Consider the following 24,374-nt stretch of genomic DNA (forward strand, 5'->3'; position numbering starts at 1 on the left):
TACCAGATCACCAATTACTCCTCAGAATACCTCCCACTTCAGAACTCAAAACCACAAACTAAGCTGATCCCCCTAGACAGACAAAGCGCCACTCTTCTTTCTGGAGAAGAGACAAGACATGGTGTGACTTAGATTAGCGTCCATGAGTGTGAGGACTCAGACCCGCCTGTATCTCTGATGCGCCCTGCTACGCGACACCTCCTCCAGGGACCCTTAAAGGGAATACCCCACTTGCTCATGTCATTGAGTTAGTTGTAGACAGAGTACACCTTAGGTAGCATAAGAAAATCTGGGCCATCTGGGGTCATCTAAAGAACTGTTTCATTTATTTATGAACTATGTAAATGGTTGAGTCAAATTTAACCCCCAGCTGAATAAAACATATGCTTTAGAGTTTCTGCTAATCCTAGAAATCTAATAACAACAAACAGACTTGGAGGTGGAATGGAACTCACTTTTATTTTATTTATTTATTTATTTATTTTTGGTATTTTTATCCTACTATTTAAACTGAACTCCCTACAACTGTTGGTAGAAAAATGGTATGACCATTTTGAAAAAATGTTCAGATTCCAAAGTGTAAACACACCCTATCATTCATCTCACTTCCGACAATTTAACCAAGAGAAAAAAATAATGTCTACACAAAAACCTATATGCAAGTCTGGGAATATAGTATGATGGGCAGACTGTTTGCCCAGTATGCTGGCTAGTTTTATGTCACCTTGACACAAGCTACGGTCATGGGAAGAAGGAATCTTAGCTGAGAAAATGTTTCCATCAGAATGCCTGTAGGCAAGTCTGTAGAGCGTTTTCTTGGTTGGTGATTGATGTGGGAGAGCCTTCCTCACTGTAGTGTCGTCCTCGGTGCTGTTAAGAAAGCAAGCCCAAGAGGCTGTGAAGATCAAGCCAGCAGCAACCCTCCATGCTCTCAATGTTAAGACTTAAGTTCCTGCCTTGTTTTCTTTTGATGAGAGACTGCAATATAGAACTCTAAGCCTGAAATACATCCTTTCCTCCCCAAGATGCTTTTGATCATGGTGCTTTATGGCAGTGATGGGAACTCTGACCCCTAGCATTGCATGGTGCCACACAGCCATAATCTCAGGACTGTGGAGGTGAGTCAGGAGCACGATCAAAAGTGCAAGGTCATCTTCGGCTACACACATAACAAGTTCCAGCCCAGCCTGGGCTCTATGAGCCCCTAAATAAGTAAATGAATAAATACAGAAACAAATACCTTCTACACAAACTGTAAATATAGCCCAATACCAAAACAACAGGAATGTCCACCAAACGGTTAAGGGCTGCGATGGTGCCTGGGACAGTGGAAGCCTGTGTCTCCTTTGCTGAGATGCATCGATGACATTAGGGTTGAGACACACATTTTTGTCTGTTTATTTGCCTTTGGGAGAGGTTTTTGCTGTGTAGCTTGCACAGGCTCCACACTTGGAATTTCCCCATCTCAATCTCCCTAAATCCGAGATTCCCAGAGTGCACCACCATGCCTGACCTACTGTTTATCTTTTTAGCACATTAGGTATGCACACTTTTTAACGACTTCAGAGTTGAGGACAGGAATTAAGAACCAACAAGCTGCTTGCTGGAGAGTCTTGTAGGGATAGCAATGGTAACAGTGAAGTGAAGGGAGAGAGGGAGAGAAGGAGGGAGGGAGGAAGGGAGGGAGGGAAGGAGGGAGGGAAGGAGGGAGGGAGGGAGGGGCCAGAGGAAGGAAAGAAACAAAAGGAAAGAAGCTGTATCCTGTTTCAATTTTAAAATCACCTTGCAAATGAATTGTGTGTTAATTTCCTCCTGTAGCTGGAACAAACAACCAAATAAAATCGAGGCAAAGATGCTGTGGTGGTTTGAGTAAGAGTGGCCCCCATAGGCTCATGTATTTGAATGCTTAGTCATGGGGAATGAAACTGTTCAGGAGAATTAGAAGGGTTAGGAGGTGTGGTCTTGTTGGAGGAAGTGTGTCACTGGGAGTGATTTTTGAGGTTTCAAAAGCTCATGCCGGGCCCAGCTCCTCCCTATGTCTCTCTCTCTCTCTCTCTCTCTCTCTCTCTCTCTCTCTCTCTCTCTCCCTCTCCCTCTCCCTCTCCCTCTCCCTCTCCCTCTCTCTCTCTCTCTCCCTCTCCCTCTCCCTCTCCCTCTCCCTCCTTCCCTCCCTCTTCCCCCACCTCTCTCGGACAGCAGATCAAGCTATTGTTCCATCATCGTGCTCCCTACCATGGTGTCCTGAAACTGTAAACAAGGCCCCAATTAAATGCTTTCTTTAATAAGAGTTGCCTTGGTCAAGGTGTCTCTGCACAGCAATAGAACCCTAACAGCATCATCATCATCATCACCATCACCATCATCATCATCACCATCACCATCATCATCACCATCAGGTTATCTCACAATCCTGGTTGTCTACACTCTCCTACAGGACCCAAGGAGAAAATCCATTCTCTGGCTTTTACGGGCTTCTAGAAGAGTCCTTGATTTGGAGAGTGCTCCTAATTACAGGCAGGCAGCACCAGTTGAGTATCTGACACAGGGTATCGCTATGACTCTTCTGCCTACCTCTTTCACATATTATGACCTACATATTATGACATATATATGCCTACCTCTTTCACATAGTATGCAGGAACTCTCTGCATCCCAAGGCTCCATCTGCAAATCCCCTTTCCCCACCTATGGCGGCATACTCGCGGCTTTCTAGGATTAGGGTGCAGGTTTCTTTATGGGACCACTATTGTGCCTACCACATTTGACTGAGCAGAGTCTAGGAGAGCTGTGTTTCAGACAGAAGAAGAAAACCACACAATCTGTTTTCCAGTTCTCAGAGACCTGGATACAACTGGGAACGCCATGATTTCTCATGGTCCATGAACAAGTCAGACCACTGAAGTGATCCCAGGAAGCTCTATATACCTGAGTTAGAATCAGACGATGACTTTCAAGTTTATTATTGATATTGGACAACTAGGAACACATGCACATGTATACACACACATGTGGGGGAGAGAGAGAAACAGACACAGAGAATATTACAGATTTCATCCCCTTGGGTGGTTTTATTTGTGAGGATTAACACTTTTAAAAGTAGTAAGACCAAGGCAGTTGATGACAGATATCATGGCTAAGCCAGCCCTTTCTGAGCTCTAACTCAATAATCGTCACCTTTCTTCCCCTCTCCCTCTTCTATGTCTTCTTTGGATACTGGTCAAACTCCTAAGCATACCTGCCCACCCACTCTGGGGGTACACAGTTTCTTTGAAAACTACCCTCTCTCCATGCAGGCACTGGCTGACCAACACTGCTGAAACAGTCCATTTTCTTGAGCACTGACTCAAAAGATATGTTTATCTCTCTCTCTCTCTTTCTCACCTCTATCTCTCCTGGCAGCTGCTGAGGTTTACAACTTGCTTGCCTTGTTATTTCTCTCAAAATCTAATAAAATTATTCTCAAGCTTCAGCAAAAGTCAGATTGGATAAAGAAATTGCATGACACAAAGAGAACCAGGAAGCAGGGCTGACCACTCAGAGTACTAATTATTTCAGAACCCTGGTCAAAAAGCATTGGCCTAACAGATCACAGACACTTTCATCATGCCAAATGATTCCACCACAAACTTGACGCCACAGGACCCAGCTGGTCTCATATCTTTGATGAACGAAGTGTCCCTGGTGAGTCCTAGGCACACCCCTTCAGCAATATGGCTGAACCCCGCGTGCATTTGACATCACAGGATCCAGTCACGGTATCAAAGAAGCATTAAGAACAATTTTGCTTACCCACAAACATCATGAAGAGCTGGAGGCTGATTCAGCCAGACAGAAAAACTGCAGAAGACATTGCCTTTGAAATTCAACCTAAAGGGAAGAACTTCGAGAGTTTAGCTCCAAGACACGTGGGCCAAACTCATAAAACAGTAACAACAACAGTTAAAAAAAAAAAAAAAAAAAAAAAAAGCGACCATACCCACTCCTTCCAGCCAAGAGTGCACCCACCCCATCTAGAAACTCCACCAATTCTTGCTCCTCTGTAGCTGTGAATTTTCATTTCTACCACCACAGTCCTCAGACCCTCCCAATGGCCAGGGGACTCTGATTCTGCTGCCTTGTGCTCTGGGACGTAGGATGGCGCCTATATCATAGAACTTTCCTGTCGAGGGTGAGACGCCCTGCTCTTCCTCTCCCTGGCAGAAACAGGACCTTGACTATAAGGTGTCAGCTGGGACAGGGTTCTCCTTCAGCCCCTTCTTGTCCCAGGTTAGCTCTATGGTGATCAGCATTACAAACCAAAGCTTTGCCATTTCTAGACTAAGAGATGGCCTGAAATCCTAAAACAGATTTTGTATTTGCCTGGCCAATGTACTAATAAATGCTAGATCATGTAATGGGGAAAAAGAAGGTAACATCTGACAGTGGGTAGCTGAATAGTAGAATGTTTCCCCAACATGAGCGAGGCCTGGGTTTGATCCCCAGCATACACACAAACGCGCACGTGTGTACATGCGTGTATGTATCCTGAAAGAAAGCATACTGGAAAAATGTCATGATTGTCTTCACTATGAATTCTTCAGCATAATACCAGAAGCCTGTGCAAAAAAAGCAAAAACAGACAAGTCTGCATCAGAATTGAAACCTTATGCACCATAAACACCACGGCAAAAGAGCTACAGAATGTAGAATATCTGCACCCCAAAAATCTGATAAGGGGCCAATAATATTCAAAGGCAAAAAGAATTCCAATAACTTAACTACAAAGCAGATACACAAAAACAAACATACTTTTAGTATAGACAAAAGCATGAGGAGAAAATTTCCCATTAAAGAAATACAAATGGCCGACAGCAGATGTGTACGAAAATTCTGTGTGATTAGTGAATCATGGTGAAATGTGAATCAAAACATTTCACACAGTGAGAGGACACCTCACACCTATTAGGATGAGTACCATACAAACAGTGACAGAGACAAACCAGGAAGTAACAATCATAGGCAAGGATATATAGTCATAAAGTCTGTCTGCAGTGTGTATAATAATTCAGACACAACCAAAGTACAGAGGGACCGCAAGTACTAGAAAACAGCTGTGGGGTGGTTCAGTGGGTGGGGGGTACTTGCTGTGCAGGGATGAGGACCTAAGTTCGAATCCAGTACACACATTATAAAAGCTAGATGTAGCCGTACAGGTACACCTACCTCCACTGTTGTTAGTGGGTAAAGGCAGAAGGATCCCTGAGACTTCGTAGCTGCTGGCCTAGCTCCAGGTTCAAGGAAAGACCTGTCTCAAAGAAATTAATGGGGCATGATAGATTGGGATATCTCTGTCAGTATGCACATGTATACGAGCATGCCACACACACCTTTAACATATACACACATACCAAAAGCAAACTACTTAAAAAAAATACAGCTAACACATGTGCCACCACCATTCAGCCACAGTGAGCATTCTTACCTGCCCCTTATGCTGTGTTTTCTTACCACGGAGTTTTAAAACTTGATTGTAGCAGTCCTCAGTAATCTGCGTCCTCACATCTTTTTTCCTAGGGGTTTTGATCTGTTTGGGGGGAGTGGTTAGTTGTTCTTCCCTCCTTTTGTCCTTTCTTCCTTCCTTCTTTCCTTCCTTTCTCAAAATTTGTCTGACTTGCCTTGCTTCTCGGTGCACATTTTAGAAGTAACCTAACCACTTCCACTTCCAAGCAAGGCCATGCGGACTGTCTTCCCCTGAAATCTCACTGAGTGCATGCACTATCAGCAGCAATGGCGTTTAATAGTAACCAGTCTTCCAACCTATGCGTAGGCAACCAGTAGTTTTTGTCTAATTCGATTTCTATTACCAATATTTTAAGAGTTTTCGGCTCATAAATTCTGCACTTTTGTTAGTTTTATCCATAGAAATTGAAATTATTTGAGTGCAATTGTCATATTGCTCATATAAATTTTCAAGTTCAGTGTTTGCTGTCCGTGTTCATATCTTGAGCCCACAACCTGGCTTATCTAAGCATTCAGTAGTTGTTGTCACCAACTTTTTGTATCCTTTGAATTTGCCAGATAGATATCATGCTATATATGAATAAAGTCATTTAGATTTTATATTCCAATTTGTATGCCTTTTTTTCTATTTCTTGCCTTAATGTACTAGGTAGGATATCCCAGACAATGTTCAAAGCTAATGTCAAAAGGGCCAGCACGATGTCTCAGGAGGTAATATATGTGCGTGCGCACACACACACACACACAGACATATTTTCTAATTGTAATCATGGTGAAGCCAACATTGTTGCTTTGTTAAGACTTCAGGAGAGACCATTCAATATTCCATTTTTACTTACAATGTTAGTGATGAGGTTATTTTTAAATAAATGCCCTTTATCAAGTGGAAGAACTTTTATTGCTTGTTTTCTGAAAGTTTTTCCAGGAAGTGATAGATTATTATGAAATACGTTATCTTGATCTATTGAGATGATATTTTTTTCTTTAGTCTGATGAGATGATAAATAAAATTGACTGACTCAGGAATACTGAACCAATCTTGCATTCTAGTCGCTAAGCTCATCCGGTAATGACTTACTTCATACTCTTTCTGTAGAACTGATATTATTTACTAACCCAGCTGTCCCTTGGAGTTCAGGTACTGACCACAGAGGGCTAAACCCCGTGCACTCTGCATTTCCTTCTGTCTGTTATAAGTAGCTTAGTATTTGTGAATAGCCTGCATTCATTGTTCTGTCTACCACAAATCACCTCTTGAGCACTTATCAAATATCTAATGTAATATAAATGCAAAACAAATAGTTAAATGGTTGCTGTGATAGGCTGTTTACAAAGCAACAAGTGTATAAGTACAGATGTTTTTTCCGCCTAGTTGAATCCATGGATATGGAATCCACAGTAACCTTGTAAATATGGATGGTAAGGGTTCTCTTGTTTCCTATTTCTGGGAAAGTATGTGTATCACTGGTATGACTTCTTAAATATTCATAGTGCTGTTCGGGTGTTGGCTACTGTGTTCAGGTTTTGGCTACTGAAAGTCAGCACACTTTTCCTTGGGAAAGGGTTTTAAATTACTGAGTCTTCCTTAAGTTCTTCTAAGAAATTGTGTCCTTTTGATCTAAGTTGTCAACTTTACTGACATTTAAAAAATTGCTAATAATATTCTCTCGTTGTTTTAATGTCTGTGGGGACTATAGTGATGTCTCCCATTTCACAGTTTGCTGCTGTTCATTTGGTATAGCAACAGAGCCAACCCTTAATAATCTTAAATTCTGTTCTGCAATTTTTTCCAACCTCTAAACTTCTCTCTGGCTGTTCCATTTGTTGTTCAGGGTTTTAAAAACTTGTTCTAAGGTCTTGCTGTTTATCCAGGCCTGGTCTCAAATTGGCAATTCTACTGTCCCAACCTTCCGAGTGCTATGACGGTTTGATGGCTCGTATGAGCCAACACGGCAGGCTCCAGACATTTTTAGTTCGGTAATCATCGTCTTTTTCCAAATCTATTATCCTTCCTATGTTGAATTTAACCTTCGTTTTCTGTCAGCTTCCTGTTTCAGGATTTCTGCTGAACAGTGTTCAGATAGCTTTCTACTATATGGTCATTATAACTTACCATCTATATAAGGAAATTTGCTTCTACTTTCTTTTTTTTCTGCCTTTTCAAGTGCCAAGTTACACAATGTAGAATGGACTTGTAACGACTCTGGGATTTTCTGCGCCCTCCCCAGTTCCCGAATACTGATATGAAGACAATATTAATAAATGCCATTGGTCTTATAGTAGGTATTGCTTCCCACTAGCTTGTAACTCAATTAACCTATTTATACTATTCTATGTCTGCCACGTGGCTGGTTAGTTCATACATCTGACTTCCTCAGAGTCCAGGGCGAATCTTCCCTTATCTAACTCTTTTCCAGAGTTTCAGTTTCTCTTCCAGAACTCCCACTTTCTATTTCCTGCCCTTTGCTAATAGCCATCAGCTTTTTATTGACAGGTGATGCTTCCACATAGTCCTCCAGAGATTATCCCTACAGGAATGACCCAGAACTTGGGCTAAGATATTACTTCTTTCTGCTCCCTGTGCCTTGCTTCCTCTTAAGCTGTAGCTTAGGCAGCCTCTGTTTCCTCAGCATCCCCAGAGCACCTTGATCTCCATGGTAGAGCTTCAGGGTTAGAGCAGCTGCAGCCACCTCAGGTCCACTCCAAGGGTTCACCCCTGTACAGTCTGCCGACTGAAGTTTACATCTACTTCCTCTTTTTAATGAATATTATTTTTCAAATACCAGCTTTTGGTTTAGGTAACTTTTCCTACTTTTGATTTCTACTTCTGCCCTGCTGGTATGGGGGGGGTTTAATTTGTTCTTCTATTTATTTTCTTATAGTGGTTCTCAACCCTTGGGTCTCAACCCCTTTCAGTGGTCATGTGACCCTTTCACAGTGTCACCCAAGACCATAGCAAAGCACAGATATTTATAACATGATTTGTGACAGTAGCAAAATTAGAGTTATAAAGTAGCAATGAAATAATTTATGGTTACAGGGGCAGTCACCATAACATGAGGGACTATATTAGAGGCTGGCATTAGGAAGGCTGAGAAACACTGGCTTAGATCATTGCTCTTGGACCTTTATCTTTTCTAGTATAAGCATTTAATGCTGTACGTGATCTTCTGAGCTACGCTCTGGCTCAGGCCCACATACTTTAATGGAGCGCATTTTCATTCCCATTCCAACTCAAAAGAGTTTGGATTTCTTTTAACCCTTTCTCTAACTGATTAATTATTCTGCAGCATTGAGCAAATTTCCAGATATTTTAAAGTTGTCCAGACATCATTTTTTAACTTAGAGTGTGATCCATTGTGATCAGAGGACACAATTTTACATTTACTTAATTACTGATTTTGTGGGGGCAGAGCTGGGCATGTGCCACAGTGTGTTGGCAGTCAGAGGACAGTTTGTCAGTTTCTCCTTCCATCGTGTCGGTCCCAGGATCGAACTCAGACCGTCAGGTCTCGGGGCAAGCAGTTTCGCCCATGGAGATACCCCCCTCCATCCAGAGAACATAATTTAAATGATCTCAATTATTTATATTTGTTTATGTCTGAATATGATCTAACTGTGAACTTACCATATACCCTTGAAAAGGAGGTGTATTCTCCTGGGCATTTGTTACTTTGTGGGCCATTCTCCAAAATACACTTAGAGCAAGCTGGTTACTGGGGACATTTAGGGTTTCTATATTTCTGCTGATTTTCTGCCTGCCCACTCTGTGGATCCTAAAATGTGAGTTGACAACTTCCACTAAAATGCTTATCTGTTCTGACTCATGGCCCTGGCTGTATGCTAGTACGCTGAGGTATGACTGTCAAGACACTCTTGATTAGTTGGTCCTCATTGCTTGTGCAAAGTCCTTCGATTCCTTTTTCATTATCCCCATCTCTCACCACTTCCTCTTGCATGAGAGGCACTGTCCCCCCAACATGTGCTAGTATATGTGTGCGCATGCACACACACACACACACACACACACACACACACACACACACACACACACACACCTGTAATAACCAGCACTGTACTTCCCAGGGGTGAGAGAATGAGCACGCTTTTCCCAGGTGTCCTTTTCCTTTCTGTTCTCTCCTTAGAACACCCCGACTCTCTGTCTCCCTTACCAGCCCCATTTCCCCTAGATCTGTCACGGTAGCTTTTCTCCTCTGAATGTCACACAGTCCCCCTTTCCCTTTGACACTAAACAGGCCATGATTATTTTCCTTTCTCGGCATCTGCCACCGGAGATTGTACTGTCTCCTCCAACTTCTCTGCTCTGTCTTCCCAGCCCTGGGATGTGTTCAGCCTTCTCTAGCTTGTACACAGAAAGAGTTAAAGGACAGAAAGAAGAAGCCCGGGGAAAGGCCGTGATTCTCCTTCTGGTGTACTGAGCCTGCATTGGCCATAGCTCCGTTGAGAGTGTGCTAGTGACCCCAGTGCCTTACTGTCCTGTGGGACTCCATAGTAACTAGGCTCAGAAGTTATTGGATAGTTCCTTCCACCCTGTCATAATTTTTTCTCACTTCTTAAACAGATTAAGCAATACCCAAATCAAACTAATTCAGGAGAACTAGACAGAGAACAGAGGGACTGAATTTTGTAAACTGATCAATGATACCCAACCACACTTACATACATAAAACCCTGGGGCTGAAAGTTGCTGTCAGATTCACTTAGCCAAAACCTTACTTAATGTCTTTTACCCATTAATGTTCTTCATGTTAATGTAACTTCCTGTCCTTTCAAATTTACTGAAGGCACAAGATAAGCCACAAGTTACATTTCACTTTCTGAAATCTAAAAACCCTTGTTTTAAAACTGTCATCATCTGATGCCAATTTTATGAGCAGCATCTCAAGTGGTTGCTATGCTTTAAATTAAAACTCTCCATCGTCTTATTCAAGTAAAGAAATTATGGTTTTTGTAAGATCCCCAAAACATTGTCAGATTTCTATTAAAGTAAAAAATAATAATAAATAAATGAAAAGAAGGCAAATTGTGTTTTTTAAACATTATAAATTACCAAGACTTCTAGCTCAAGAATAGAGTACTTGCCCAGGAAGGAAGTTCCTGGCTTTAAGACCAGCACAAAGTGGTAAGCATAACTTTACAGGAAAAACTTTTTGGTTCTTTTTTTTCCGGAGTTGGGGACCGAACCCAGGGCCTTGCGCTTCCTAGGCAAGCGCTCTACCACTGAGCTAAATCCCCAACCCTTTTTTTTTTTTTTTTGGTTCTTTTTTTTTTTTCCGGAGTTGAGGAAAAACTTTTAAAAACAGTAATGGGCTAGGGGTATGGTTCAGTGGTAGAACAGTAGCACAGTGTGAACAAGGTCCTGGGTTTAATCCCCAATACTACAGAAAGCAGGAAAGGGGTGGAAGAGAGAGGGGACAAGTCTATAAATGCTGAGTGATTGATATGACATATAGATATAGCAATATATAAACACATCACTGATGTGAATGTATAGCTACCTATAGAAATGTCACACACACACATACACACTAAGTGCACACATAGAACATTCTCAATGAATATTGATAATAATGCCATACTTATGTAGTGTAGTATATACTCGTTAAAAAAATTTGGTTGACTAAAATGAGATCTGAAACAGACAACTGGGATTTTTATATCAATCTTAAGAACCACAAATATTAGCATCTAAACTCACCAACTTTTTTTTTTTTTTTTTTTTTTGAGCTGGGGACCGAACCCAGGACCTTGTGTTTGCTAGGCAAGCGCTCTACCGCTGAGCTAAATCCCCAACCCCAACTCACCAACTTTTTAAAAGATTGAAATAAATAAAGAAAAAAAAAACCGGGCTAACCAAAAGTGTTGAACCCTGCAATTCTCCATGTTTTAGTTAGTTATCTTTAAGTTACTATTTATAGATAATATTAGCCAACATCTACTGTTTTCTGGGAACTGTTAATACGTGTGAACAGACCACTGACTTCAGCATTGAGCAAAGGGGTCAGGATCAGTTGGCTGTCCTTGTGTATTTTAGATGTGAGCCATCCCACAGTGGGATGTCACCATGTTAGACTTAGAAAAGCTAGACCCATTCTCAAGAAAATATGTTGTATGATCAACAGATCGTAAACAGAAACTGTCAGTGACAAGCAGACACAGAATCCAGCTGGGTTTCTTTAGCCCTGATCCCAGTTTCAGCTGCAGGTTTTTTCCAGAAAGAACAGAAGTTTGATTTACTCAACATTCTGCAGAAGTCAGGGGTGTGGTTATAACTCATTGCTAATGGGTTTTCCCTTAATTCTTGTAGCAACAGGACCTTCAAGTGGCTACTGACAGCAAAAAGGTGAAACTAAGGTCAGGACAGGAGTCTACAACATCAAAACAGAAACAGCTGTTGAGGACCACCTAGTGGCAGCAGGGGCAGCAGTATTTTTATATTACCACTAAGGCTCAAAGTATGAATATTTTCCAGACTTAGAGCAGAGCGCCACAGTGACGGTTGAAGACTATGTGGTTTTACCAACTCTGCCATTATATGCTGGTAATTTCATCTCCAAGTTATCCCCATACACAAATCACCACTGAGTAGACCAATCTTGTTTCCTTCTTATTCACTAGAAAGTGTGAGTTCAGGGGGAAACGTCCATGAACCGTTCGTTGGGCTTTCTTTCGTTTTTTTTTAAAACAGGGGTTGGATTGGAAATTTGAAAGCAACGCTGAGAAGCTTTTGCTAAGACAGGGATCAATGGGAGTGTGCTTAATGAGTAATTGCATTCCTTCTTGGCTAGCCAGCAGCCTGGAAACTGAGCCCTGTTCTGCGCTGTGCACACCCAGCTTGCAAGGTCTGTTTCCACTTCTCCAGACTAGGCTAGTCTCCAAACCTCTGTGCAGCCGGAAGCCGGTAGCTTGGGTTAGGAGCCCATTTTGTGCCAGGGACTACAGGAAGTACGTCATAGACCTCGCCTTTTCTCATGACCTTTGAAGCCAATTTGTAGCTGGGTGAGGAAGCTGAGACCAAGCTGGCCTCACTGCCCACTCTGGAGCCCCAGCACCTAACTGGCACAGTGCTGGCACTAGGCACCAGACCCCCGGGATGAGGGCATGGATGAACATCCTAAATACTCACTAGACATGGAGTGAATGTGATGTGACATGATATGTTGTGTCCTTCCTGGCTACTTACAAGCCTCAGCCCCTCAGGACAATTTGGGGAAACTGAACCCCTAGATCAAGTGACTTAGCAAAGGTCACCGGGGTAGGGAGCAGACAGAAAAGAACCTGGAAAGGAACCTCTGAGTCTTTCCATGCTCCAAATAGTAATGCTATCCATATAGTCTTTCTGCCTCACATTCAAGGTCCCCAGACTCTGAGCGGGGAGGGAGGGGGAGGGGGGAGTCAGGGGCTCCCATCCCCAATCAGCTTTCCGGTCAGCAGCTCCCAGCAGGGCAGGGCGACCCCACCCTCCCGCCAGCTGCAAGGCACAGCGCCAGGAGCACACAGACTGTTCCCAGGCACTCCCTCGCCCCAGCACCGCTGCACCCGTCTGCGAACTGCCAAGGGCGAGCAGGGGAACAGCTCACGTGGGCCTCTGCTGGAGCAGCCAGCTCAGATCGCTGGGCGGGGCTTCGTCCTCACCACGCCCTTCAGGGCGCGCCCCCGGGAGCAATTTGAGACCCCTCTTCTGATCCAGATCCAGCAAAGTTGGCTCCAGTGTGGGCTGTAGGGATTTGAGGAAGTACGTGGGTGCGGTTGAGGCAGCAGCGCAGCAGCTAGCTCTGGTAGAAAGGAGAGGGTGTCTAGGTCGGCAACATTAGAAGAGAGGGCGTTTCTGCAGAAAAGGAAGTGGGTGTCAAAAGCTGCACACACATTGCCCCGTGGGAGTCTTGTGAGGGAAGTCACCAGGACCTGCTACATTCTCCCACTTTATAGCTGCATGCACAACACTCTCGCAAGTCGCCGTTATCACAATTCCTGTGACTTCTCAACACAAGGCAGGCAGTAATCATGGGCATCCATTGTGTGGAGGCCACCTGTCCACATTTCCTGTGAGCCTATTAAGCTGTTGTCTCATAGACCAGGCTCCTCCAAAGTCAGAACACTGACACTTCTCCTCTTACCTCAACACCTAACTTAAGGTATGTTCCAGAAGCCGCCAGACTGCATTGATTTATTCAAAATCCCTATCTTAGCCTCACGGTGCGTTCTTATTCCACAGACGCTCAATTTTGTGTCTTGAGAATAACACGTTTTTCCTGGTTTGCTTCTGCCGTGGTCTCTTGTAGTCCAGGCTGATTTTGAACTTGCTAAGCGGCTGAGATTGACTATAAACGTTTGATTCCCCCTTGCCTCCAGCTCCCACATGCGGAGGGCTGGAATTATAGACATGAGTTACCACACCCTACTTTTTTTTTTGTTTTTAACATTACTTTGAACCCGGCCAGTGGCATTTTGTAAGGTGGGGCGTTCCTGGGAAAGGATTTAGGTGAACAAGTGTCCCACTTTTATCTCATTTGGTAGCATGAAGTTTTGCTTGGTTGTCAATTTCTGGACAATATTTTTATATGTGGGGATTAGGTACCCCAAAATTTCATTTTCTTCCTTTAAAAAAAAGTCCAGGAGATTGAATCCAAGTCTTAAGGCTTTACACATGCTACCAAAATATGAGCTGTGTGCCCCCGTTCCTCATTTTCTTCTTAATACTTCAGAAGTTCCACAACTCTGCTCTCAGTCCCACCGTGTGTGACTAGTCTTACTGAACACTATTGCCAGAAGGTCGTGCAGAGGACAGGAATTTTGCAGGACAGTGAGGACGGGACAGATTACAGAAAAGCCTTCGATGCCCAGGTCCTTCTTTGTGACCACTTGTGTGCCCTCCCCATCCCAAGGTTTCAGAATTGGCTGACTGCTCAGGGATTGCTTTGATTCATGTCTTAATTCTTAACTTGTAAAGCAGGACGTGGTTGCCTCGGCCCATAATCCCAGCTGTTATGAAGCGGGGCAGGGCTATCCATTCAAGGTCAGCATGAGTGACAGGCTACATAGCTAGACTCACTCAAGAACCAACAACTCAAAGAATATCTTCCCTTAACTTATGTGAACCATGGTGCTTTGTTTTGTTTTGATTACGGTTTTTTTTTTTTCTCGGTAGACAAGGATGGCCTCAAACTCATTCACCTTCTGCCTCAGTATTCCAAGTGTGGGATGACGAATGCACATTGCACATCGCTGAAGTTCTGACAGCCTAGATGCATTAGAAATGGGATGGAAAGAGGTGTCAAGTATTTAAAAAAAAAGGTGGAACACTGTGGTTTGCAATATTTGGAGGAGATTGGATAATTACTTATAGAAAGAAAGAAGATTTTTTAAAAAGCAGAATGGGTAGCCAGTTAATACCGGCCAGCCTATATTTTAATGGCCACAGTTAGTTCTTGGCATAGAGAACTTGTATATTGCTTGTCCCATGTCCTCATTTGGGGAGCCATTTTAGTTAAATACAGGCTCTGAGCGATCCTGACAGTAGGATAGGAAAGGTCTACGGAGCAGGTGGCGTTCAAGTACCAGAAAAAGAAATCTTCTAGGAGCCGGGGGATCTCGTTCAGATGGTCTCCGTCCTCCTTCATACAGGTGGAACTAGTTAGAGCCAGGCACACAGGAGTCTGCCAGAACCTGGGGCTTGGGGCTGGAATTCCAGGAGCAGGTATAACCAGAAAAGGCTTGAATGCTGTACCCATCAAAGACCCACAGACTCGAATGTACCAGGCCACTTGGTGAATCTTGAGCAAGACACCTCCAACTGAAAAACCACCAAAACAGCTGGAAGACTGTCCCCTTCAAATGACGTTTTCTAGAACGCTGCCGAAGGAACTGGAAGTGTCAAGGTTAGAACATGTGGTTGAAGATTTTTTTTTCTTTTTTCTTTTTTTCTTTTTTTTTCGGAGCTGGGGACCAAACCCAGGGCCTTGCGCTTGCTAGGCAAGTGCTCTACCACTGAGCTAAATCCCCAGCCCCGTGGTTGAAAATTTTTAAAAACAAAAACAAGCTATTTTAATACATTTCAAGGCACTTATAGTAGATTTATAACATTTATATAAACCAGCCTTCGGGATTTGGGCAGAACTCTAAAATTCTCACTCCCTATAAAGGACAGCAAAACTGAAAGAAAAAACAATATAAAACCAAACCAAACCAAACCAAACAAAACAAAACAAAAAAAAAAAAAACAAAAAAACAAAAAAAAAACAGGACTGTGTGCTGTGTTTCTATCCTGTGAAGCTGAGGAAGAGTCGGGTGTAACCAGCTCACTGCAGAAGCTAAGGTCATGACCTCTGAGGATGTCAGTCTGGTTCAAAGCTCAAAACGGCAGCACAGGCTAGCCACCACCCAGAAGAACACGAATGGGTAATTCATCCAACTAGCATCTGAGTATAACTGCTCCTCCCATGCCTCCTAAGATCATATATCATCTAGATTATCTAGAGCACGGTAGGATCCAATGGCATGTTCTTAACTGCCAGTCCCTCAGCTATCACTCAAGCCAATCCTGCATAGCTAAAAGCAGTCCCAGGGTTTGAACCACTCTCTTCAGCCAGGCATAGGGGCACACTTCTGTAATCTCAACACTTGGGAGGCTGATACGGGAGGGTGACGAGTTCTAGACTACCCTGGGCTGCACAGTTTGTGGATTGTGACCCTGCTGGGGGCCAGGGTGAGGTAAAGAAAAACCGTTGTTCTCACCTTTCCTAATGCTGCACCTCTTTAATACAGTTCCTCATGCTGTGGTGACCCCTAACCATGAAATCATTTTCTTTCTTTCTTTCTCTCTCTCTTTCTTTCTTTCTTTCTTTCTTTTTTTTTTTTTTTTTCGGAGCTGGGGACCGAACCCAGGGCCTTGCACTTGCTAGGCAAGCGCTCTACCACTGAGCTAAATCCTTTCATTGCTGCTTCCTAACTGTAACTCTGCTACTGTCATGAATTGTAATGCAAATATCTGTGGGGGTTTGGTTTGGTTTGGTTTAGTTTGGTTTGGTTTGGTTATGGTCTTGGGTTACCACTGTGAAAGGACCACTGGCCCCCAACCAAGGTCAAGACTGACAGATTGAGAACCTCTGAAACAAAAAGATGGTTTCTCTTGCCAGGCTTGGTAGCTATAGTCTAAGAATTCAGGAGGCCGAGGCAGGAGTGCTTGTGAGTTTGAGGCCAGCCTTGGCTACATTGTGAGGTTGTCTATAAAAGCAACAACATATACACAATGTTTCTCTTCCTATTCATGACCAACTATCCTTCCTGTCCGTCTCCAAAGAGGCCACCATCAAATTCTTGTCACCCTGTGGATGCATGACATACCACCCACACAGAGCGGGTGCGGATCCACTTTTCTCACTCCTGGCTTGTTCCGTGACTTGCTTCGTCCAATAGGATTCAGTAAAAAAGACATTCAGAGACTGCTCTGCTCTTAGAGATCTGGCCACCTTGGCTTTGAGTCCCTCTGGGAAGGAAGTCAGAAAGGCTTTGTGAAGTGCGTGCCTCACTCAGGAGTGCTGAGAAGCAGCCCATGACTGAGGAGGGAGCCCATGAGGAAGAGCAGCAGACAAGAGATGGAAGGAAGTCTTCTGAAGTCACCTAGCAACACTCTGGCCCAGTTCCTAACAGAATCATGAGAAATAGACGAAAGGACCGTCACACCCCTCGCCATACTTCACTCTCCAATTATGAAGTCAGGACGGGAGGAGTCAGTTGGGAGCCTGGGTTAGAGTCTTGGTCAAGCAACACTCCCGTGTATGTCTACTGCTTTTCCCAAGACAAGGTGACTTAGCATTAGCTCTAACTGCTGCTTTAGTTCAGAAAATAAGACTAGCCAAATCTCTACTTTGGTAAATTGCTGATAAACCAGCCCTGCTACATATAATAATAGACAGTATTCTGCTCTAACAAGCTTTTCTTTGAATCTAATACAATGGTTATCAAGCGATATTAGAAAACCACTAGTAAACTATACAACACTGCAGTTCTTAGTATTCACGGGGGAATCAGTGGCAAGCACCAGTCTTTCATATAAGACGGCATAGTGTTTGTATGTAATCTACACACATTTGCCCATCGACTTTAAATCATCTCTAGATTGCTTAGAAAATGTAATGGAGGGGGCTGGGAAGATGTCTCTGTTTGTAGACTGCCACAAAAGCATGAAGACCTGAACTCAATGCTTAGGACCCCCAATTTTACAAGTGGAGAGGGAGGCTAAAGAAAGGGCTCAGAAATAAGAGCATGTGATGCTCTAAACAGAGACCTGGGTTTGCTCCCAAGCACCTGATGTCTCACAATCATTCTCCCGGTCTAGGTGATCAGACACCCGGCCCTTTTCTGACCTCCAGACTTTGCGTATACATGCTACATATGCATACATACTATCAGGCCCCAAGGGAACCCTAGACAAAGGTTAACTGTGGAACCTACTAGCAGAGCAAAGTGTCTGCTTGGTGTCTAGGTTCACTCAGGACCTGTGGCTCCTCTCAGCACGCCTACCCTGAACTTCTTAACCCAACGGGCTTTGCTTCCCTCCCCGCGGCTTCTCTTTCCTGTATAAGCGCCATTTCGGTCATGTGTTCTCTTGGTCCTTCTCCTCTCCTGGTTCTGGTTTGCCCTCTTGGCTCCTCTCTTGGTCCCTTCCTCTCTCCGTCTCCCACTCTCTCTCTCTCTCCTAGTGGCTGAGCTCAGTCTGGACTCTTCCAGATGTCTTTGGCAGTACCCTCCCTCATACGTACACTAAAAATCCTTCTCTCCAACCATACCTTGGAGTGGTCATGTCCTCATATCCGTTCCCATACAGACAAAGCATTTATACATGTGAATAAAAATCTTAAAAAATTTTTGTTAAGCCAGGCATGGCAGTACCTGCCTATAATCCCAACAAAGAGAGAAAGGGGGATAGGACTCTCTTCTCAACCCTTGAAGCGAAGGCTGGTGCTGGAAACCTGATTAGAGCCATCGAGGGGATGAAGAAAGGCGAGACACAGACACACATGTACTGAAAAGCTGGGGTCAGGTGCGCCGATCATAACATGGCACCAACCACTCACAACAGCCCAGAAGCTCAGTGATTTTATTATGTACAACTAAGAGGGTGGAGTTAGCTGGTCTCTGCAGGAGGTCTCCGTAGGGAGAAGTCTCCAGCTGTTAACATGGGGCCCGGGGAGGAAGCTGCAGTTGCTACTTTTTGCACATCCTGCCAACAGTTCTTGGCTTTCAGACCAGAAGTCTTTGCCATCCGCATGGGTCTAAGGCTTTGGTCCTTCACATGGCCGTGCCTATGACAACAATATACATCACCGAGGACTTCCTCTGCTCCCTGGGCTTCAGCGACCTTCCAGTCCAGCCAAATTAGCAAACTCCAGGTTCCATTAGAGTCACTCAAGAAAGAACAATTGAGAAAGACAGCCAGCATTAACCCTGGTCTCTACATGTGTAAGCACATTACACACACACACACACACACACACACACACACACACACACACACAAGCAAGAAAACTTTATGTAACTGCTATGTGTAGAGTAGTTACATTTACATTTTATTATTTGGGGAATAATGACAACCCATATCCCTGAGGTCAGTACAGACACATCTTTCGCAGGTATTTTTCATGTGTACGCGGTTGAATCCCTGCCCTCAGAATTCATGTATATTAAGGCTACACTCATCGTTCTTATTTTCCCAAGTACTTTGCGATCTGGGCCGGGCTCCATGGAGACAGGTGGTACTGCCCTCCACACAGCCTCAGCTGGGGCTGGCTCAAAGACTGGAGGGTGGAATAATTTCAAGGCTGTCTGCCTCATGTCTGGAGGTTGGGAGTGAGGGAAAAAAAAAAACTAAAACAGGTTGGGCTAGGATGGGTGAGCTACTGGGACATCTATGGAGCCTTCCTTAGGGTATCTCCAGGAGCCCTGGCAATTCCCAGTAGAAATCACATCGACTGCTATGACTTCCACTTTACAAACCATAGGATCTTCTTTCTGCCCTGTCATTGGTCCGTCCATAACCAAGAGAGTTGAGCACAGGCCACCTCTTAAGAAAGAAGTCGAATTCAAACTGCTAGAACTGTGGGGGGCTGGGTCGGATCATTCACATCTGCTTCACTCAGGTTCCAAACTCTATGTATGGATTTCATGCTAGGAATTAGAAACGTGGTAAGAAGGGCTAGAGAGATAGTTCAGCAGGTAAAAACTGCTTGCCCTGAAAGCCTCAAAATCTGAGTTTGATCCCCAACCCATGATAGGAGAGAACCAACTTCCAAAACTTGTCCTCTGACCTGTATGTGTGCACTATAGCATCCAGTCACATGTGTGCCTGCACGCACATGCTCCTGATGGGAGAGATGAGATGGTACCTCAGCTGGTAGAGTGTCTGTCTAGGATGCACAAAGCATGAGTTTGGTCACCAGCACAGCATAAACTGTATGTCTGTAGTCCCCACACTTGAAGAAAAGGCAAAGTTTGATGATACTTAGATAATAGAAGACTGTGTCTCAAAACAAACAAATAAAACACTCGATAGGGAAACTGATCACAGGAGCTTTGAGTAAAATAATAAAGCTGTAGTTGCCGATCTTGCAGGTGCTAATTGTGGTGCTTGAGAATGTGAGCTCAGTTCCCTTAGAAGTGCCTTGGTTTAGGTCTCAAGATCAATTTCCTTTTCCCCTTTAAGCTGAGTTAGAATTCCAGAGTGCAAGATATGAACAGTCTGTCATTACATATTACATTTTTGTAAACCCCTCTGAGAGAGAGAGAGAGAGAGAGAGAGAGAGAGAGAGAGAGAGTATATTGTTTGTGTGGTTGGTCCTCATAGAGAACAGAAGAGGACACTGGGTCCCCTAGGACTGGAGTTACAGACAGTTGTGAACTGTTGGGTGGGTGCTGAAAATCCAACCCAGGTCCTGAAAGAAAGAACAGCCAGGGCTGTTAACCATGGAATCATCTCTCCAGCCCCAAAACCCTCTCTTAAAGAAGACTTCGAGTCATTGGCATGACATGTTTTTTAACTTTTTACATTTATTTGAGGGAGACACCGGCAAGTCACAACACGCATGTGGAAGTCCAAGGACTGCTTAGAGGAGCTGTTTCTTTCCTTCTACCATGGGGCTTTGGGGATTGAGCCTTGTCATCAGCCTTGGCAGCAGGCACCTTAACTACTGAGCCATCATCCTAACGGCCCCCTTGAAATATTTAAAATTTCACCTTAATCTAGCTTTTATCTGTGTGTAGGTGCATGCCTGCCTTTGATGTGTGACGGTCGAGGAGGGCATCAGATTCTCTGGAACTGGAGTTGGGCTATTGCTGTTATCTGACTTGGGTGCTGAGAGCCAAGCTTAGGTCCTCTGGACAAGTAGAAGAGCACTGTTGACCCTTGATACTTAGTCCCTACTTGGATGGTGAATTTGTTTCTTTTAGAAATAGTGTAACCCTGGCTAGCCTGAAACTCACTATTCAAACCAAACTGGCCTCTAATTCACAGAGAGCCACCTGCCTCAGCTTCCTGAAGGCTGGAGTTAAAGGCATGTGCCACCACATCGATCCAAAATATGATTTTGGAAGAACAAAAAAAGTACCATTTGCAAAACGCCTCAGGACATATGCAAAGTGGAGAGCTTCGGCTCTCTGGCATTCTTGTAGATGTTCTGTAAGATAGCTGTCTAAAACTCTTACAAGTAATAAAATACAGTAAAATTCAGTAAAAACAGATTCATAAACAGGGCTGGGGATGTGGTTCGACAGACATAGAGCTTGCCTTTCATACCGGAGATCCTGTCTTTAGTCCCCAGAATGACATAAACCAGGATCAGTGATGTACTCCTGTTACCCTGCACTTGGGAGGTGGAGGCAGGAGGGTTAGAAATCAATCGAGGTCATTCTCAACAACAGAATGAGTTGGAGGGTAGCCTGGGCTATATGATGACCTTTCCCTAAAAGGAAAAACATCATATATTTCTTAAGGATTATAGTGCCTATGTGAAGTATTTACAGTTCAATCTCTAAATCTTCTACCCCGATTTATTATTTTCTTTTGAATTAATCTGTTTTCATCATGACCTATAGATATGATTTTATAACTCTTTTCATGTTGGTTTTCCAAACTACCGTAGTCAATAAACTTTGAAGTCTGCCAAGTAACTGTGAAAACTGGGAACTTTGGGATGCAGCATCAAAATGTTTGCATTTTAATTTGTCTGCTCAACAATGTGACTTCAGAGGTTTTCGGGCCAACTGACTCCTAACATTTCACAGATCAAAGTCAAACATGTCACTAACGAGCCCATATGCGAATAAACATTTCTTTTATAAAGTGAATTGTGCCCTTTACAGTAGTGACTGGGAAACTTCCATCTCGTCAGTTACCTCTCTCAAAGCTGAACACAAAAAAACCACAATTATAGAATGAGGATGGGAGTCTGCGCCCAGCTCCAACATTTTAACACTTTGGTTCATTTTTAAAAGCAATCGGTTGGTTTAAAAATGGCTGGGGGGGTGGGGGGGCAGGTGTGGATTGTTAGAAGAAACAAAATGATAAAGAGATGGTGGGAGGTGGTGGGAGGAAGGATCTTTAATGCTGGGGAGGGAGATGTCATTGCAGAGTAGAGAGGCAGAGTACATCTTTGTCACAAGCTGATGAGAGGTGTCAACACATCTCCGGAACAAGGAGGGCAAGGGCCAGCCGGCGCCCCGCGGTTGGAAGGCTTCTGTGCCTTTTCTCAAAAGCACAGAACCACAGCCACTAACAAAGCTGTGCTTTCAAAGTGGCTTTTCTGGGCTGCATGCTCCCAGAAATGTGGAGGAGACAACTTTTAATTTGGAAATGAGAAAGTTTAGCGAAACCATTACCAATGTATTCTCTTCCTCCAACCTAGCATCAAAACTAAAGCAGCAGGAAGAAGGACTTGAGCCCTCCCTGTGCTCATCCCCTGTGCTTCTAGCCATTGGCTGCGCCTGGGCCTATACCGGACCACATGGGGTCAGTTGACCCCACCAGAGTGGTTCAACTAGCATTTCAGGTTTGGGTTTGCCCCACCTTTTCAGAAAGATCCCAGGGAGATCACTGATTGTCTCTTCCAGTCCTGGCAGAAATACTACAGGAGTCAGTTGTCACTTCACTTCATCTCTGAGCGTGATTGTCCCCTTTGGGGAAGTGATGCTAATCCCACATGCCTTGCTTTTTCACAAGAAATTAAGTCAGACAATAAGTAATGCTACGAAACACTTCCCCTAATCCAGCCCTGAGAACATATCACAGACATTATTCAACAGATCCTAACGATGACTCTGTGAAACCAGGATTAAGATCAAGTAGACGCTAAGAGGAGGTCAACACCTTACTCTCTGTGACTCTTCAAATGGCAGAGCTGACCTCAAGCCACCCCCAATGTTACCTGCAGAAAACAGCCATCAGTAAAATACTACAGAAACATCTGAGGCTTTCACCATCACCGCGGCTTTAAGGCTGTGAAACCTTATTTTTAAATGATATTCTGGAATGGGAAGATGGCTCACCCTGTAAAGTGCTTGCAAGACAACTGTGAGGACCTGAATTCAGAGCCTCAGCACCCACTTAGAAACCTGGGAGGGGTATAAAGACCCTAGCATTGAATGTGTGTGTGTGTGTGTGTGTGTGTGTGTGTGTGTGTGTGTGTGTGTTACAAAGTGGGAGCTGGCCATGGTGGTACGTACATACTTTTGATCCTGGCATTAGGAAGACAGAGGCAGGCAGATCTCTATGCATTTGAGGGCAGCCTGGTCTATGTAGCAAGTTCCATGCCAGTCAGAGTTATATGGTGAGACCCTGTCTCAATAATAAGGGGGTGGGGGGTGGAATGAAGGAAGGAAGAAAGGGGGCAGAGCATGATGGAGGAAGGCACCTCTGGTCTGTATGTGCATAGGCACCCACATGCATCTGCACCTGTGTGTACACAGACAAGAACCCGCACCTCCACCCACTCCTACACACCACTTGTATATATTATATTCTGTTTATGTTCAGCTATCATTTGTATATGCATTTTCATTTTTGGCCAACTTGGGGCAAAGTGTATCTTCCTGATTTGTTACAGTATTAGTAATATCATGTGCTTATTACAGAAAGTAAAGAAAAGTTACCCTAAAGGAAGAAAAATCTAAAATCGAGAGTTAAACAGAGAAGTGTGTTAAGTAAGTCCCAACCTCTATCTCCCACCCTCATGCTTTCCTGGAAGGAGCAAGGAGGTGTTTTAGCATCACGTGGTCAGTAGAAATGGTATTTGTTAATAGAGGGTCAGGGGGAAATGCAGACTGCATCAAGCAATCATAACTCTTCAGCCTTAATTACATCAAAAGACTTTAGAGAACTATTAATCACTCAGCTGCAAAATGCTAGTCAGAGGTAGGATTCCAAGGGCTTTTTGAGCCTCTCCATTTGCTCATGTCCCTGAGGAAATAGTAAATGCTAGAAAACTCAGGTAAAGAAGATGGACTCCAGGGTCTCATCATTAACATAGAACGGTAGAGAATGTATGTGCCTGTAAAAGCCAGCCCAAGTGTACTGATCCAAGCGAACGTTTGCTGTGGAAGCCAGCACAGACAGTCAGGAAATTTCTTGAGTTCAGAGTGTACCTTTGACATATGGTTTCTATCGCTGTGAAAAAAGACTATGACCGAAAGTAACTTCAGGAGGGAAGGGTTTATTTAAAGCTCATACATTTTACCACAGCCTGTCATGGAGGGAAGTCACGGAAGGAACTCAAATAGGGCAAGAACATAGAGGCAGGAGCTAATCCAGAAGTTATGGAGGAGTGCTGCTTACTGGCTGGTTCCTCATGGCTTACTTACTCAGC

General features: G+C 43.9%; 1 protein-coding gene and 1 long non-coding RNA gene across 7 annotated transcripts in view; one reads left to right on the top strand and one right to left on the bottom strand.

The window, feature by feature from the left end:
* Itpr1 (inositol 1,4,5-trisphosphate receptor, type 1) overlaps nucleotides 1-24,374 on the top strand; it is a 367,970-nt gene that overhangs the window by 328,567 nt on the left and 15,029 nt on the right. The window lies entirely within an intron of this gene.
* Nucleotides 1-24,374, bottom strand: part of LOC102547466 (uncharacterized) — a 91,574-nt gene that overhangs the window by 35,910 nt on the left and 31,290 nt on the right. For 2 of the 4 annotated variants that reach the window (XR_015686941.1, XR_015686943.1), the window contains 3 exons: nucleotides 5,462-5,563; nucleotides 5,203-5,284; nucleotides 3,790-3,867 (listed from right to left, as the gene is read on the bottom strand). This is a non-coding gene — a long non-coding RNA (uncharacterized LOC102547466). Of the gene's footprint in view, nucleotides 1-3,789; nucleotides 3,868-5,202; nucleotides 5,285-5,461; nucleotides 5,564-13,100; nucleotides 13,356-24,374 lie in introns of those variants that run through there. The other 2 variants (XR_015686940.1, XR_015686942.1) reach the window with 2 other exon arrangements.

The sequence above is a fragment of the Rattus norvegicus genome, chromosome 4 (genome assembly GCF_021556685.1).
Source record: "Rattus norvegicus strain SHRSP/BbbUtx chromosome 4, alternate assembly SHRSP_T2T, whole genome shotgun sequence".
NCBI lineage: Eukaryota > Metazoa > Chordata > Mammalia > Rodentia > Muridae > Rattus > Rattus norvegicus.